The following is a 17072-nucleotide window of genomic DNA, read 5'->3' as shown; positions in this document are numbered from 1 at the left end:
GCTCAGAGCGCTCAGCCCTCAGGCACCTGACTCCATTATGTCATCCTTGCTTAACCGTCCAGAAACTCCTTCCAAGTGATCTCACAAGGAATCGTAAATCATTGCGGCGATTGTGTCACGAGATTAATGGTGTGTGGAAGTTAATAAATATCTCTAAGGTATTCTAGGAGGTTGTACAAAACCTGGCTGCTTCTACCTGAAACAGCGCCACTCTTTTTAGTAGGCTGTGTCTGGTATTACAGCTCAGAGTACAATAATTCTTTACCCCTAGAGATATAATAATTATATTCTCCTATAGGTATATAGAATGTAATATGAGAATATGATTGGTGGAGGTTCAACGTCTCTGATCCACGCCAATCCTGAGCAATAATGTAGTAGTTCCCTGCACAGCCAGAGATGGCAGGGATAAACATAAAGGGGTTGTTCGAGACCAATGGGTAATGGGTACTGATGACCCATCTATCTGGACCCTGCACCGATCATCTGATTTGGTTGCCAAAAGCTGTATACAAATATATGTCCATCCTCAGCTCAGCAGGGCTGCAGTTTCCCAGTGCTACCACTAGAGTATAAAACTCTGTACTCTGTATACAGTTTGTAGCGCCGTACTGTATAGTGGTAGCACCAGGGAACTGCAGCTCTGCCCCCATTTACTTGACTAGGAGAAGAGCTGCATCAGACATATATTTGTACATGGCTACCAGCAGAGTTGGAGCAGAGCTGTATATGGCTACCATCAGCCAAACCAGCTGATCGTTGGCTTTTTTTTTTATGTAGATTGTAAGCCCCATATAGGGATCACAATGTACTTTTTTTTTTTTTCTATTAGTATGTCTTTGTAGAATGGGAGGAAATCCAGGACTCCAGGACTCCAGCACTGCAAGGCTGCAGTGCTAGCCATTGAGCCACATCGTGTTGCCCCCTGAAGGTTGGCTTTTTCTAAGTGTCGGACTCCCATTGATCTGATTATAATAAACTATGCTGAAGATCAGTCGTCAGTATCCATGACCCATGGATCTCAGGCAACCTCTTTAGAGCCCATGCACACTACTGAGCGTGCAGTGGTCATGTACATGGAGCCTTAAAGGGATCCTATCTTTCAAAGACATTTTTTTTGTAACTAACACGTCAGAATAGCCTTAAAGGGGTATTCCCACGTCGTATACTCACCAGTCTTCGTTGCTGTAATATCTTCTGTCTTCCGGCTTTGTTGTGTCATTGGTGGGCGGGGTTACATATGCAAAGCCAGCGGCGAGATGCCGGTGGCCCTGCGTGCACGCTCATAGACAGTGAGACCAGTCTAGCCTTCACAATGCAATACAGACCCGGCATCCGCTGTAATAGAGAGGCGGATGCTGGGAAGTGTAGATGCCGGCACAGGCTCCTGCAACATCGCTATGCTCCTGCCCTGCATGAAGCCAGCAGCGGCAGGAGCGATGCTGTTATTCCGCTCCTGCTGTTATTCAAGCATAGCAATGTTGCAGGAACCTGTGCCGGCATCTACACTCCCAGGCATCCGCCTCTCTATTACATCGGATGCCGGGTCTGTATTGGCGGCCCCTTCCCCCAAAGAGTAAACTACCCCCGCCTCCAGGCTCGCTCCCGTGCACTTAGCCCCTTCTCCCTCCCCCCTGAGAGCAGCAGATACATCACTTGACTTATGACCAGATAAGTCAAGGGATGTGTAAAAAAAAAATTGAATAAAGTAATATAGTGGACAAACAAAGCAGTTTTGCTGAAGCAATGTATTTAGGAAAAGTCTTACATTCACATTAACAAGCAGTATAGATAGGAATCTTGTGATGGGACAACCCCTTTAAGAAAGGCTTTTCTTCTCCTACCTTCTGTTGTCTTCTCCTCGCCACCGTTCGCTTGAAATTCCAGTTTTTCTCCGTACGTGAATGAGTTCTCTCGCAGCACTGGGGGCGGGCCCAATGCTGCCAGAGAACTCTCCAGCGCCGCCTCCATTGTCTTTTGGAACAAGGTCTTCAACGTGTCTTCATCCAGTGGTGTCTTCTAATTTCTAGGCCTAGGGCAAGCCGACTGCGCATGCCCGCTGGCCACGAGAAAATGGCCACTTCCAATACTGTGTAAGCGGCCATTTTTTTTGTGGTGGCACTGGAGAGTTCTCTCGCAGCATTGGGGACGCCCCCAGTGCTGTTTGAGCGCTAGGGCCCACCCCCAGTGCTGCAAGAGAACTCATTAACATTAATGGTTTGCTATTTGGCCTAGGCTAGGGCTACACGGCGACTTTGACTGTGACCCCCAAAGATCAATGTGTCGCACTACTACACCTTCACCAATGAAACTGAATGGAGCCACGTTGCGAACCCAGGAGTGCTGCGACTGAGTCTCCTAGTTGCAAAAAAATCCAGCAGTGCTCAATCTTTTAGCGACTAGAAGTCCTATTTGAAACTCCCTAGGTCGCAACGCAACTCCATTCACTTAGATTGGTGAAGGTGTTGTAGTGCGACACCACAGTCTTTGCTTGTGCGGCAGGAGTTGCAGCCAAAGTGACACTAATTTGTTTTCCAAAAGTCATCTACATAGCAGTTTCCTCAAGCCAGGTTACAGAGTGGGAGGCTGAGTATCACAGTCCCATCTCAGATCTTAAAGGGATATTCCATCTGTGTTATTTATGGGACCAGTACCTATATTCAGGCCAGACAATGGCTGTTTTCAGAACTCCCATAGAGGTGAATTGATACTGTATGTGCAACCACGTCTACATTCACATTCACATAAGATAAGATAAAATAAGATAATCCTTTAGTAGTCCCACATTGGGGAAATTTCACATGGGACAAGGGTCAAGGGATCCCGGTTATCATAATACATATGGGTCTCAGAGATCTATAGGACATTTCTAGCATATCCTATGTCATAAATTTGATAATGGGAATACCCCTTTAAGTAATACAATCCCATAGTCCTACTACTGGAGATGGAGAATTGAGACGAGGTCAGGGCAATCTGGGCTGTAGTGATGAGTACCAAGTCAATGTATGTTACAGATATACCTATACCCACCCTAGTGATGACAAGTTCTGGGTGGCGTTAGTAGAGTATATAACATTAGCCTAATATTAGTCACTTCCTCTACCACTGTCCCAATCCCTCGCCAACTGACCTTGGAAAGTGAGCAATAGTGAAAGTATTTGGGTGGTGAATTCCATGCACACAATACACTGACATGTCAGGGGAAGATATTAGAATAATGCTACCTTACCTCTGCATGGGAAATACATGTGTATGTAAGATGAGTATCGGACGAACCCACCAATTGCAATAGGTTGAGACCACCCGTTGTGTATGGTGTCACCCCAATTTCAACTATCCGACCTTTTAGTTCTCTGGGTAAGGAGTCGCTGCCAGAGAAGTCGCCCTTCTCTCATTTTAGTGGCTCAGTATGCATGTGTGCAGGTAATCGGTTGAGATATCTGTTAGCCGAGTGAGGATTCAGTCAATGGCTATCTAAAGTCAGTAGCCCAGTGTTCCAAGTTGGGCGTCATTTTTGATATTAATGACCCATCCTTGGTGTCTGATCAGTGGGAGTCTGACACCTGGATCCTGAACAGATCAGCCAAAACCTATACAGTGGACAGAGCTGGAAGGAGAAGGCTCTCTATAGTATCAAAAATAATCCCCAGTCTTAAAATATAGACTGTCCCCAGCCTTAAAATGACTGATGTCATCCATTCTGGCCATCAGTATATCACAAAAATAGCATGAGCCTGCACAAGTTGGCTAATGAATGGCCAAACGAAGCCGATCATGCCAAAACCTGGTCATTTTGGTTATCTATAGTCTTGGCCGTGCTGACAATTTTCCATGTCAGTGCCTGGAACAATCATTTGCTTTTGGCAACCATCAGTCAACTTTAGCGTCTACGCGTCAGGTTTCCGTCTATTAGTTGGATGAATTGTCTATATCAGGCAAAAAAATCTAATAAGTTGGAACTTGTTGGAAATATTTAGCCGTAACTTGGCCGAAAATAAAAATGTGCAACATTCGAGTGGCCATTTTGTACAACAGTACTGCCCCAATGGGCTTTTTAGCTGTGTATGTTGACGCTGGTATCACATGTACGAACCATCCCACCGCCTTTGGATCTGATGTGTATGGCCGCTCTTACCCTATACTTCTCAGCATTGTAGCTGAACGAAACCACATAAGAAATCATGTCATCTATCAGCAATGTCATTGCTCTCCACCCTATGAGTTCAGCACTGATTACCTCGGCCCCCTGTGTCTTACTTATTGACTAGTTAACATGGCAACTGAACAGTTAACAGCCATGCCTAGAGAAAACAAATCACGCTTAGCCAGGGAAACCATGTGAGCCTGGGCCCCCGGGCAGGTGTCCTGGTGTTTTTCGGGGGAATTTTGCCTTGTGCAAATGCTTTACTTACAAGAAATCCGCCCAGGATTCCTGCAGCCACCATAGTCATGACTTCAGTGGTTGCTAAACATATTAAAGGGATTGTCCCACTTCCCAAAGATTACAATAGCCGGGGCCCTCAAAGTCCCCACAAGCGAAAGTTGCAGTGGTCGTGCTTACGAGCTAGCTTTCCATTCCTCTCTGTGACTGTGACTCCCATTACACAACCAGAGATTGTCGACTCATTCACAAAATTAATGGAGGTGCACTATGACCCACAAGGGGCTGCGACTGCAAATATGCAAATATCCAGCAGCGCTTAATCTTTTTGCTACTAGGAGTCACAGTTGCAGTACCTTTAGGGTCACAATGCGACTCCATTCACTCAAATTGGTGAAGTAGTTGTAGGGAATTATGGCTATCTTGGTTTGTGCCTCACCATGTAGCCCTGGTCTAAGCCTTGTGGGACAAAATCGTATTTTGGTAATTAAAACTTATTCCCTTTCTGCTTCATTGGGATCAACTGTCTGACCATTGGAGAGAACAATGACAACAATGGTCAATGGAGACAAGAAAGGTGCATGACCATCATAGGCAGTCCTACCACCAAAAATGAGAACGTGCCCTGGGAGAAACCCATCAGAAACCTCGCACCAGCTGTGGAGGAAAGCTGGAGGAACTGGTTGATTTCTTTACTTTGGCGACCACAGCGACTACTACTCCGAATCTCCTGGCTTTGCCCCACCAATGGACTGCTGCACATGTGTCTACTCCTTTTAGTTCTGTGAAAGCTAACTAAGCCCTGTACTCCGCTAACTCCAGCAGTCACATAGATAATAAATGAAGTAGCAGTTCACATACTTGACCTTCTTCACCTCCATTCAGATGGTGGGACGAGCCATTCTCATGTGGATCCCAGTCAAGGAACCTTGAGGGTAGTTATGTAGAAGGAAATCTTTGCAGCACTAGCTACATGGGACTTGTCATGTAGAAGACAACTGACTAAACATTTATAGCAGGTGACTAAATGCTCATTTGAATTTCATCTATACATCCCAGGATTGTGCGTGGTGAAATCTAACATACCCCATCCTTTTCTCCTCTAACATCTGCCATTAGGGTAGAGGCGGGAGCCCCCATAAATATTAATATTACCCATGTGAAGCTACAGAAGGGACAATGGCACCACTATGGGACCAAACACAAAAATTGATAGATGTGGAAATAAGAAGCGCAGCTCTGAAGCTCAAACTGCTGCTCTGAAGCAGTGAAATATTGTGCAGACTAAGTGAATGGGGAAAGTCATGAGTTAAGTTTTATTACTTGGGTGGAAATCCGCTTTATTTTTAAAGAGAAAACAGTGACAGAAGGAAGCTGCTGTGACATGGCAATATACAGTATTATGTTTGGTGTAATGTGCCGACTATCAGGAACCACAATTTCCTGATCACTTCCACTATCCCTAGAATTGATATGATGCATAGGGTGGATCATTGTATGGCATCACCAGTGAGGATGGGAAGGAGGACTGTCATACTGCGGCCTAGAGAACTGCGTCACATGAGGGAGGAAACAGATTGGGTTAGAGTCTGACCTTTGGGATGATGTCACCAGCAATGGCTGGCAAGAAGCCAACAGTGAAGAAACTCGCGCCCATGACATAATGTAAGATAGGAAGCAGGAAGCCATGAGGAACAGAAAGAAAAATATATTTAGCTCTCTGGGTGTGAAACATGGCACATATGTAGTTGAAAAAAAAATACTGCACTTGGGTACAATGATGTTCTGCGGAGTGATGGATCACACTATTCTAACTGGTGCCTGATGGAGTCTGGATTTGGAGAATGCCAGGAGAATGTTACTAATCTGCAATGTACCCAATGTAAAGTTGGAGGAGGATGGGTAATGATATGGGCTTGGCCTAGGTCACTGAGGCGAAATCTTAATTATTTAGCACACCAGGACATTTTGGACGTTTGTCGTTTCCAACTTGACTGTGAACCAGTACACAAAGACAAGTCTGATGTGGAAGAATTTGACTGGTCGTACACAGCCCTGACCTTAACCCCATCCAAAACTTTTACTATGAGACATTGTGAGCCAGTCCCTCTTGTCCAATATCGGTGTCTGACTTCACAAATGATCTTCAGGATAAATGAACAAAATTCCCATACACACCCTCCACAATCTTGGAGAAAGCCTACCCCGAAGAGAAGAATTGGGGGAGCAATGAGCGATTCCTTATTGATAAATTTATATATATATATATATATATATATATATATATATATATATATATATATACCGTATATACTCTAGTATAAGCCGACCCGAATATAAGCCGAGGCCCCTAATTTTACCACAAAAAACTGGGAAAACTTATTGACTCGAGTATAAGCCTAGGGGGGAAATGCAGCAGCTACTGGAAAATTTCAAAAATTTGCTCCTATTAACCCCTTCTCGACGGAACAGGAGCACTGCAGATCCACTATATTCAGTAGACCAGGCACTTTCAGACACAGGCATACCTAATGTGTATATGTTTCACAGTCATTTTCTACTTTTGTATGTATTCTAGGGAAAGGAGGGATTTAGAACTTTTATTTAAAAAGATTTTATGGGAGATTCTATACATTGATATTGTGGCTGGTTATAGACACACACACACACACACACACACACACACACACCTTCTAAAAAAAAAATATATATATTTTTTTTTTTCTGACTCGAGTATAAGCCGAGGGGGCCTTTTTCAGCCCAAAAACTGGGCTGAAAAATTCGGCTTATACTCGAGTATATACGGTATATGTATCATATATATATATATATATATATATATATATATATATATATATATATGTATTATATATATATATATATATATATATATATATATATCTTGCATATATAAAAATAAGTCTCTGTCCATCTGCATGTTCTTTATGCGCGACCAAACAACTGGACCAATCCTCACCAAACTTGCCACACAGGTCCATCAGGTGTCCTTGAAGGTTTTAGACCAGGCCTCAGCTCTCTCGGACGTACCGTTCCTGAGATATAGCTTTCCCAAAACAATGACGTGTATTAGCCAATATAACTCTGCAAGTCTTTCACTCATATTCCAACTGCCATACACATGGTCACATGTCCCTTATCAGGCAATAGAAGCTTGCAGACGCTTAGTCTCCAAATGCACACAGCTTTACTCTAGGTTTTCATAACAGCCCAGCCATTTTTCTTCACTGCTGTAGGTCAGCTTTAAAGGGTCAGGGTGCTGTATTTGACACTATTACGCAAGCTCACATACACACAGCTTTACTCCAGTTTTCCGTAACAACCGATCGCAGGTTTTTCACTGATATCCAGACTGAGTTAAACATGATCATATGATGCGTATGGACAAACACAAACAACATACAAAATACACCAGTGCAAAATTGGGTAATTTTTATGGGGTCACTACACAAACAAAAAATTAAATATACCCGTACGAAGCCGGGTCCACCTTTTAGTACTGTATATACAGATGTAGCAGAGTTAACCTGATCTTCTGTAATTGGTTAAATTACTGCAGCAGAATATCTTATCATAAAAGACAACAAAGCCAATGAAGAGTCAATGAAATATGTATTTCCAATGACTTTTCATTGTTTTTTGTTGTCCTGCTGCAGTAGTTTAACCAATTGCAAAAGTTCGGGTTATATACATACTGTATACAGTATTCACCCAATGTAATGACAAACCAGCCCGTAGATGAACCAGAACTGACTCTGATCTACATAACAGATTTTCAGGAGCCTGGGAAAACTGAATAGGATCAGATCTAGACTGGAGGACATCCTGGTCAAATTAAGGAAGGAAATAGAAGACATGATGAGTTGTTCTGCCATACTTCCATACTTTGTGTGTGTTATAAGGGGATACTCCTTCTATTTACTCATTATATTGTGTGAAATACCATCCTCTCAATAGCACTAGTTGTCTATACACAGGAGATTCATGAAGGCCCCAGTCTTTTGCACCTCATTTATGACGAAGCACGCGCCTCCTCGAAAATGAAACGCACCCTTTGCAGGGTAGTGCGTCTTCACTGAAATAAAGACCAGCACGTAGCAACCAAATTTTTGCACAAATCCATGGCATTTTCATGGTTTGTACAGCATAGAAGGCATAATAAATTCTTCAATAAGTCCCATGATCAGTGCCACCTCTTTTTTCTACCATAGGTTGCTGTGTAAACAGGAGGCCTCTCTCTGCTGCCTGTACATACTGTAGCGTTCGGCCCCCTGTTCTTCTGCCATAATGCCTCCCTGCTCCTCCACCGCCTCTCAGATAATCTGCTCCCTACTGCCCATAGTTCTCCCATCTCTCACCGTCAGGTCGCCATGCCTCCATTACCCTCCCAGTGTTATCAGCAGGAGTTGGTATGGCATCCAAGACTTATGACATCATCCTCACAGTGTAAGGTCCTGGCTGGTATTATAGTATTACGATGATCATCAGTTTCAGATTGGACGGGGTCCAATACACTGACCCTGTCCTCATCATCTATTTTGGATACTGTATACTAAGTATATGGCCAGAATCACCTCTGCTCCTATTCAAGTAAATGGTAGTGGTGCTGCAGTTCCAGGCACCACCACTACACTGTTGTGACTGGAAGCGGTATACAGTGTACATAGCTCTGTACACTGTAGTGGTGACGCCAGGGAGTGGCCCCACTGCCATTCACTTGCACTTGCTTTACTTAGTATATAGCTTCCTGCGGCCACATCAGCTGATTCAGGGTTTGGGTGTCAGTATCAGTCATAGTCCATGGATAACAATGGCGCTGTTTAGCTGACTAATGATGTTTTTCTATATTAGAAAGAAATGACATATTTTATTTTATTATTTGCTGTTGTGAAATTTACTATTATGCAACTTTTTAAGGGGTTAGAAAACAGCTCTGTCTTATAAAGAGTAAAACATGATGTAATAGTGTCGCATCATCCTGTATTAATAAGAAATACTCAGAAAACATGAATAATAAAAATGGGGTCACGGAAATGTATAGGTCGCCAGTACGTGATGCAGAAAAGCATCCGATGATCAGTATACAGAGCAGGAATCCATCCAATGACCAGTATATAGTGCAGGAATCCATCCGATGACCAGTATATAATCAGGGATCCGTGCAATGACCAGTATACAGTGCAGGGATTCATCCGATGATCAGTATACAATCAGGGATTCATCCGATGATCATTATACAGTGTAGGGATCCATCCGATGGCCAGTATACAATCAGGGATTCATGCAATGACCAGTATACAGAGCAGGGATCCATCCGATGCCCAGTATATAGTGCAGGGATTCATCCGATGACCAGTATACAGTGCAGGGATCCATCCGATGACCAGTATATAGTGCAGGGATTCATCCGATGACCAGTATACAGTGCAGGGATCCATCCGATGACCAGTATACAGTGCAGGGATTCATCCAATGACCAGTATACAATCAGGGATTCATCCGATGGCCAGTATACAATCAGGGATCCATCCGATGGCCAGTATACAATCAGGGATCCATGCAATGACCAGTATACAGTGCAGGGATCCATCCGATGACCAGTATACAGTACAAGGATTCATCCAATGACCAGTATACAGTGCAGGGATTCATCCAATGACCAGTATACAATCAGGGATTCATCCGATGGCCAGTATACAATCAGGGATCCATCCGATGGCCAGTATACAATCAGGGATCCATGCAATGACCAGTATACAGAGCAGGGATCCAACCGATGACCAGTATACAATCAGGGATCCATCCAATGACCAGTATACAGAGCAGGGATCCATCCGATGACCAGTATATAGTGCAGGAATCCATCCGATGACCAGTATATAATCAGGGATCCGTGCAATGACCAGTATACAGTGCAGGGATTCATCTGATGACCAGTATACAATCAGGGATTCATCCGATGATCAGTATACAGTGCAGGGATCCAACCAATATACAAGGCATAGACTCCGATTTGATGACCAATAAACAAGGCAGAGATCCCTTCTGTCAGTCCATATGTATAACGTTGTAACCTATTATGATGAGCAGCAGAAAATAACATAGGCCATTTTGTTGACCACTATATAATGCAGAGACCTCTATTCTTGACCAGTAGATATTGTAGTGTCTTCTATTTTCACAGTAATATCCTACCCTCAAGATGTAAGACATTTAAGGCACTTGCCGGAAGAAAAGCCAATCTACAATAAGACTAAAGAAAGAATTCAACAAAATCTTCTGTACATACTTTTGACCCCACGGGCATCCTGTCCTTACTTGAGTGCGTCTATGGTAAAAATATATTTTATTCCATCACTGAGCTTTGGCTTGGGGCAGAGACGGGCATCTTGGTGAGGACATTTGGCCACAGATCTTCATGACCTCAGGAGTTCTGATGGGTCAATGGTTGGCCGGAGCCCTCTCTTCAGTCTTTTCCTTTGAGACTGAGCCCCATATGTCCTGCTGCTTATTCATCCTCCCCAGTATGCTCGGCCCATAAGAACCCCAGAATGCTCCATGTGAATAGTGCGATGGTGAGCATGCTTGGACACCCACTTCTATGGGACTGCTGGAGATAACCAACTCAAAAGATCCATTCCAATTCTTATGATCGATGGGGGTCCCAGTGGTCGGACCCTCAGACACTTAGCCCCTATCTTGTAGTGTCTGTAATAGGAAAGCACCCTGGTACTAAGAAAGGAGAAGATCATAAGAAAACCAAAAATGGATCCCACCCACCCTTACCTAGACTCCCATTGCCCCCACTGCCAAGTAATGATTATTAGTCACCCCGCAGGAAATTCATACAGAGCCCATAATATGGTGTGATGGAAAGAAACGACAATGGATCAGACACATCCCATAAGACGTGACTGCTATGTGTTTGTCTTCACAGTCAAGCTAGGAAAAAAAATGCATTAGGGTGCATTCACACGGAGTAACGTGCCGCGTGACCTGGCATGTATACGCCGTGTGAGATTTTGCGGGCCGTATACGCTCCCATTGATTTCAATGGGAGCGTGGATCGTAAACGCAGCGTTATTTTGCAGCCGTGATTTTGCGGTCGCGTTGTACGGCGCAAACGCGGCGTTTACGCGGCACTACGTGCCAAAATAAGCACAAAAAACGCCAGCGTTACTTAAGCAGCCGGCTGCCGGCAAAGTCTGCATGCTGGCCGCTTCCATTCATTTCTATGGGAGCGTGCTATTCGAAACGGCTGTTTCGAATAGTGTTCACTCATCTCTAGTTGTCAACGTTCATAAAAATAAATCTTATTGTTTGTAAATTAATAAGTTGTACAATTTTCCAATATAATTTCTGTATCAATTCCTCACAGTTTTCTAGATCTCTGCTTGCTGTCATTCATCCTTCCAGTGGATAGAAACAGCCCATGGTTATGTGATATACAGTCCACGGTTATGTGATGTACAGTCCATGGTCATGTGATATACAGTCCATGGTCATGTGATGTACAGTCCATGATCATGTGATGTACAGTCCATGGTCATGTGATATACAGTCCATGGTCATGTGACATACAGTCCATGGTCATGTGATGGACAGTCCTTAGTCATGTGATGTACAGTCCATGGTCATGTGATGTACAGTCCATGATCATGTGATGTACAGTCCATGGTCATGTGATATACAGTCCATGGTCATGTGATATACAGTCCATGATCATGTGATGTACAGTCCATGGTCATGTGATGTACAGTCCATGGTCATGTGATATACAGTCCATGGTCAAGTGATGTACAGTCTATGCTCATGTGACATATAGTCCATAGTTATGTGATGTACAGTCCTTTGTCATGTGATGTACAGTCCATGGTCATGTGATATACAGTCCATGGTCATGTGATGTACAGTCTATGGTCATGTGATGTACATTCCATGGTCATGTGATATACAGTCTAGGGTCATGTGATGCACATTCAGGTGCATGACTTGTTACATACAGATGTCTGATTACTTTGCTGTGACTGTAACAAGCCGTGCACCTGCGTGTCCACTTGAGGTCAATGCAGAAAATATATACAGTATGCCTTGTTAGTGGTCTGTAGAAATAATAGCTGACCAATTGGTCAGCTTCTGTGGAGAAAGGTTGAGACAACTTCTTTAAAGGAGCAGTCCAGCAAAAACACTTTTTATTCTATTCCTGCACCCCTCTATTCGTTGTCTATCCCACCCTGCACTTCTTGTAAGTATATTGCTCTCATATACACACAGCTAAGCGTCTCCTTTGCTCTGATCAAACACCATCTTGGTTTATAGAGTAATCTTAGTCTGTGCGTTGGAGATAGAGCTGGAGACAGTACCTTCTGTGCCTGCTGGACGACAGTATAATCGTCCTTCTCTCTATATTCTCCTAAATAATATAAGAGACCTTACTTATATAGTCAAGGTGTCATGTTCTTCCTTATAACTGTGTGACAGGAGCCTGTCTAGTCATCAGAAGTAGCTGCCATAGGAGTTTGTGCCCCTCTGTGGACGGCCTGTGTGCCTAAGCAGAGCACAGAAAGGCCTGTGAATCTCAATAGGGCAGAAGGAGATCACATGAGAACCCATCTGAACAGAAGTGTCTACAATGACTGTGGGCATGTATGGTCGTTCTTGGCACAAAGTTTGCCGGACTTCCAGTGTAATTTGTTAGTAATTTTGTGCCAATGACTTTTGCCTGAATGATTTCCTGTAGTTTCAGATAACAATCTAGTGACAGATGAGTCGGATTCTTTACACAGCACAGATGGGATTATGTCTGGTGTAAAGAAAACACGACATTCTGCGGTAAGAACATGATGGACAGTGGTGGTGGCGGTATTATCATGGTGAGTGGCTGATCTGCGCCCCAGGAGCCGGGTACTTTACCATGAATCCTGTATTGTATCTGAGAAGGTTTGCTCATCCATGAGCAGAAGAGTGACTGGGCCATGTAGTAAAACCAATCTGTCTATATGGCCGACGAGAAAAACAATGGATGGACCTTCACCTTGTCAAAGTCCTGACCCCTTTAACAGGAGTGCTATAACTGCTCTATAAGTGAGTCCCAGGCTGTATAATCTACATCAGACCAAGCGAAGATCACTTCGCACAGAGAACTAATGATTATGACGATGACCATGAAGTCTTCCTCTTTCTCTTCCGTTTTTCCTTAGCTGCTATGGATTCCTAGTATATCTTCTATTCTCAGCTTATGTGTGCCTACGTCTGTATTATATTACTGTGTATTATCCTGTATCTGTATTACTATGCTGCTGTAACATGCTGAAATTTCCCCAATGTGGGACTATTAAAGGATTATCTTATCTTATCTTATGTAATAAAACCTACCAGTGTGTCTGTGTATTAAAGGCAACATGTCACCAAAAATGGCCTACTTTTATCCACTTCAGTACCGGACTATTTTCTCTGAGTTACAGGCAGGATAACAATGTAAGTTAACACCTCTATAGATAACACTACTGACCCACCATGACATCCACTACTGTCACAACTGATCTACTCATTCCCCCTGCACTTAATATATCTAGAAAACTCTCCCAAAGATCTCAATGAGTCGACCATTGTAGCCCATGGCCTTGACTATGATGTAAAGCAGGTCACTAAATGCTGCTAAAATAGCGAGGAGATGACCAGGCAAGATGGCCGCCCCCATATTCATGTACAGATTATAGAATAACAAAGATCTACAATCTGATGGAAAAATTATTTCACCGGTTAAAACATTGGTAATATGTTGAATTTAACTAGGAGAGGATTAAGTCACTTAAAGGGACGTTCTAGAATGACATAATCAGGGGTGAACCTAGTCTTTGTGCCGCCTGAGGCGGACGTCAGAAAGCCTAAGTATATTTCCCACAACTATGTTACTGCCCATTGATCTTTAGTAATATATTTACCTCCAGCGATCTACCGTAGTCACTGAGAAATCCTGAATAGTAAGTGTTCAGTTTCCCTGCAGCGCCCCCACTGGGGAAATTAAGCATTACACAAAGTCCATTCACATTAATTTGTTGACTGTGTAATGCAGGACAGTATTGGTCCTCCAATGCACACGAAAAACCCCATGCACACGACTGAGTCCATTTTGCAGTGGAATGCAGTTGGATGACACTCGGGGTCATTCAAGTGCATTACATTATGCACCAACCTCTAGGGGGCGTCCAATCTGTTCTGTTCCAATGAAATGGAGCAGGATAGGACCTGCTCTGTTTTCATCAGAATGGACCCTTGGATGGCTCGCTTGGACGTGTGCATGAAGCCTCAGATCTTGGCTCATTGGGACGCTGAACCCTAAACCTAAGGACCTGTGGTTGGCTTAGTGTCCCAAATCGCCCTGACAGGTTCCCTTTAAGGAAAAAAAAAGTCTTTGAAGCTCTGCATGTGAATTCCTGACCAGGCTAATCTCCTATATGGAAACACAGAGCTGTAAGACCTCAGATATTTCCAATCGTTACCCAAGATGTTCAGTGTAAAGCATGTGGGAACATAAACTGTTAGGTTCCTGGGGCATTTGAGGGTGACCAACTCAACTAATCCTCACGAGAATCCTTAAACAACCCAAGACCCTATTCTGAATAGTCCAGGTACAATATCCTTCCAACATCACCCTTTATACTATAATGGAAACAAGACCCAACTATCCCTACAATACTGACACAACTGGATCAAGAGGTCACCAGTAAAATATTGTATAGGACCTACCTGATACCTTTGTGAGTTTGCCGTCTTTTTCCAAATTTCTCTCCATAGCAACTTAGGAGATTCCCCAACCACTTCACATATGACGGACATCCTCCGAGGTTCTGGTACAGTATACATTTGGATGGTATGCATTTATACAACTTGTTAAAGGGTTTTGCCGCATCAACTTATTCCCTATCCACAGTGGTCGGATCCCCATCAATCATGAGATCAATCTCAAAGGGCTGGTCACATGCCAGTATGCCCTCTAGCCAGTGATCAAAAGACAGTGGATCCAAGGACCGGCCAGTGATTGGGTGACCAATCGGATGTTGATGTGTCCTCCTGTCAGTGATTGGGTGACCATTCAGATGTTGAGGTGTCCTCCTACCAGTGATTGGGGGACCATTTGGATGTTGAGGTGTCCTCTGGCCAGTGATTGGGATGTTGATGTGTCCTCCGGCCAGTGATTGGGTCACCATTCGGATGTTGAGGTGTAATCTGGCCAGTAATTGGGATGTTGATGTGTCCTCCATTGATTGGTTGACCATTCGGATGTTGAGGTGTCCTCCAGCCAGTGATTGGGTGACCATTCGGATGTTGAGGTGTCCTCTGGCCAGTGATTGGGATGTTGATGTGTCCTCTGGCCAGTGATTGGGTGACCATTCGGATGTTGATGTGTCCTCTGGCCAGTGATTGGGATGTTGATGTGTCCTCCGGCCAGTGATTGGGTGACCATTCGGATGTTGATGTGTCCTCCGGCCAGTGATTAGGTGACCATTCGGATGTTGATGTGTCCTCTGGACAGTGATTGGGATGTTGATGTGTCCTCCGGCCAGTTATTGGGATGTTGATGTGTCCTCCGGCCAGTGATTAGGTGACCATTCGGATGTTGATGTGTCCTCTAGCCAGTGATTGGGATGTTGATGTGTCCTCCAGCCAGTGATTGGATGACCATTCGGATGTTGAGGTGTCCTCCTACCAGTGATTGGGTGACCATTTGGATGGTGCCACAGATGGCCTGGTACCTGAATCTAGCAACCTCCATGAACATATAGTACTTCTATTCTATTGGACTACTTATGGAGCAGTATCATTTGAGCACTGTATGTCAGTATTATGTGACACTGCTAATTAGATTATTCTTACAATTTATGGTGGTATGGCACTGTATAGCATTTTTATTTAGGCAACTGCATGGATGTGTTATTTGGCCGTGACGTATGTCACTTATACACTAGATGGCATGGTTATATCTACACTGCATGACTATACAATAAAGACAAGCGACACCACACATTTAGGGTGCGTTCACACGGAATAACGGCCGCAAAATAACGCGGTGTTTACAATCCAGGCTCCCATTGAAATCAATGAGAGCATTTACGGTGCGCAAAGTCTCACACGCCGTATATGTGCCACCTCACGCGGCACGTTACTCCGTGTGAACGCACCCTTAGGGTGCATTCACACTGAGTAAACGCTAGCTTATTCTGAACGTAAAACACGTTCAGAATAAGCGGCGTCTAAAGCAGCTCCATTCATTTCTATGGGAGCGGGGATACGAGCGCTCCCCATAGAAATGAATGGGCTGCTTCTTTCACTCCGTGCAGTCCCATTGAAGTGAATGGGGAGTGCCGGCGTGTACGCTCCGGCACGAGCAGAGCTTGCCGTATACGCCGGCACTCCCCATTCACTTCAATGGGACTGCACGGAGTGAAAGAAGCAGCCCATTCATTTCTATGGGGAGCGCTCGTATCCCCGCTCCCATAGAAATGAATGGAGCTGCTTTAGACGCCGCTTATTCTGAACGTGTTTTACGTTCAGAATAAGCTAGCGTTTACTCAGTGTGAATGCACCCTTAGAGTGATTTCCCAGAAAAACATGGCTGCTTTCTTCCACAACAGCACCACACCTGTCTACAGGTTGTGTCTGGTATTGC

The sequence above is a fragment of the Leptodactylus fuscus genome, chromosome 5, assembly GCF_031893055.1.
Source record: "Leptodactylus fuscus isolate aLepFus1 chromosome 5, aLepFus1.hap2, whole genome shotgun sequence".
Taxonomy (NCBI): Eukaryota; Metazoa; Chordata; class Amphibia; order Anura; family Leptodactylidae; genus Leptodactylus; species Leptodactylus fuscus.
This window is presented reverse-complemented; position numbering follows the sequence as displayed.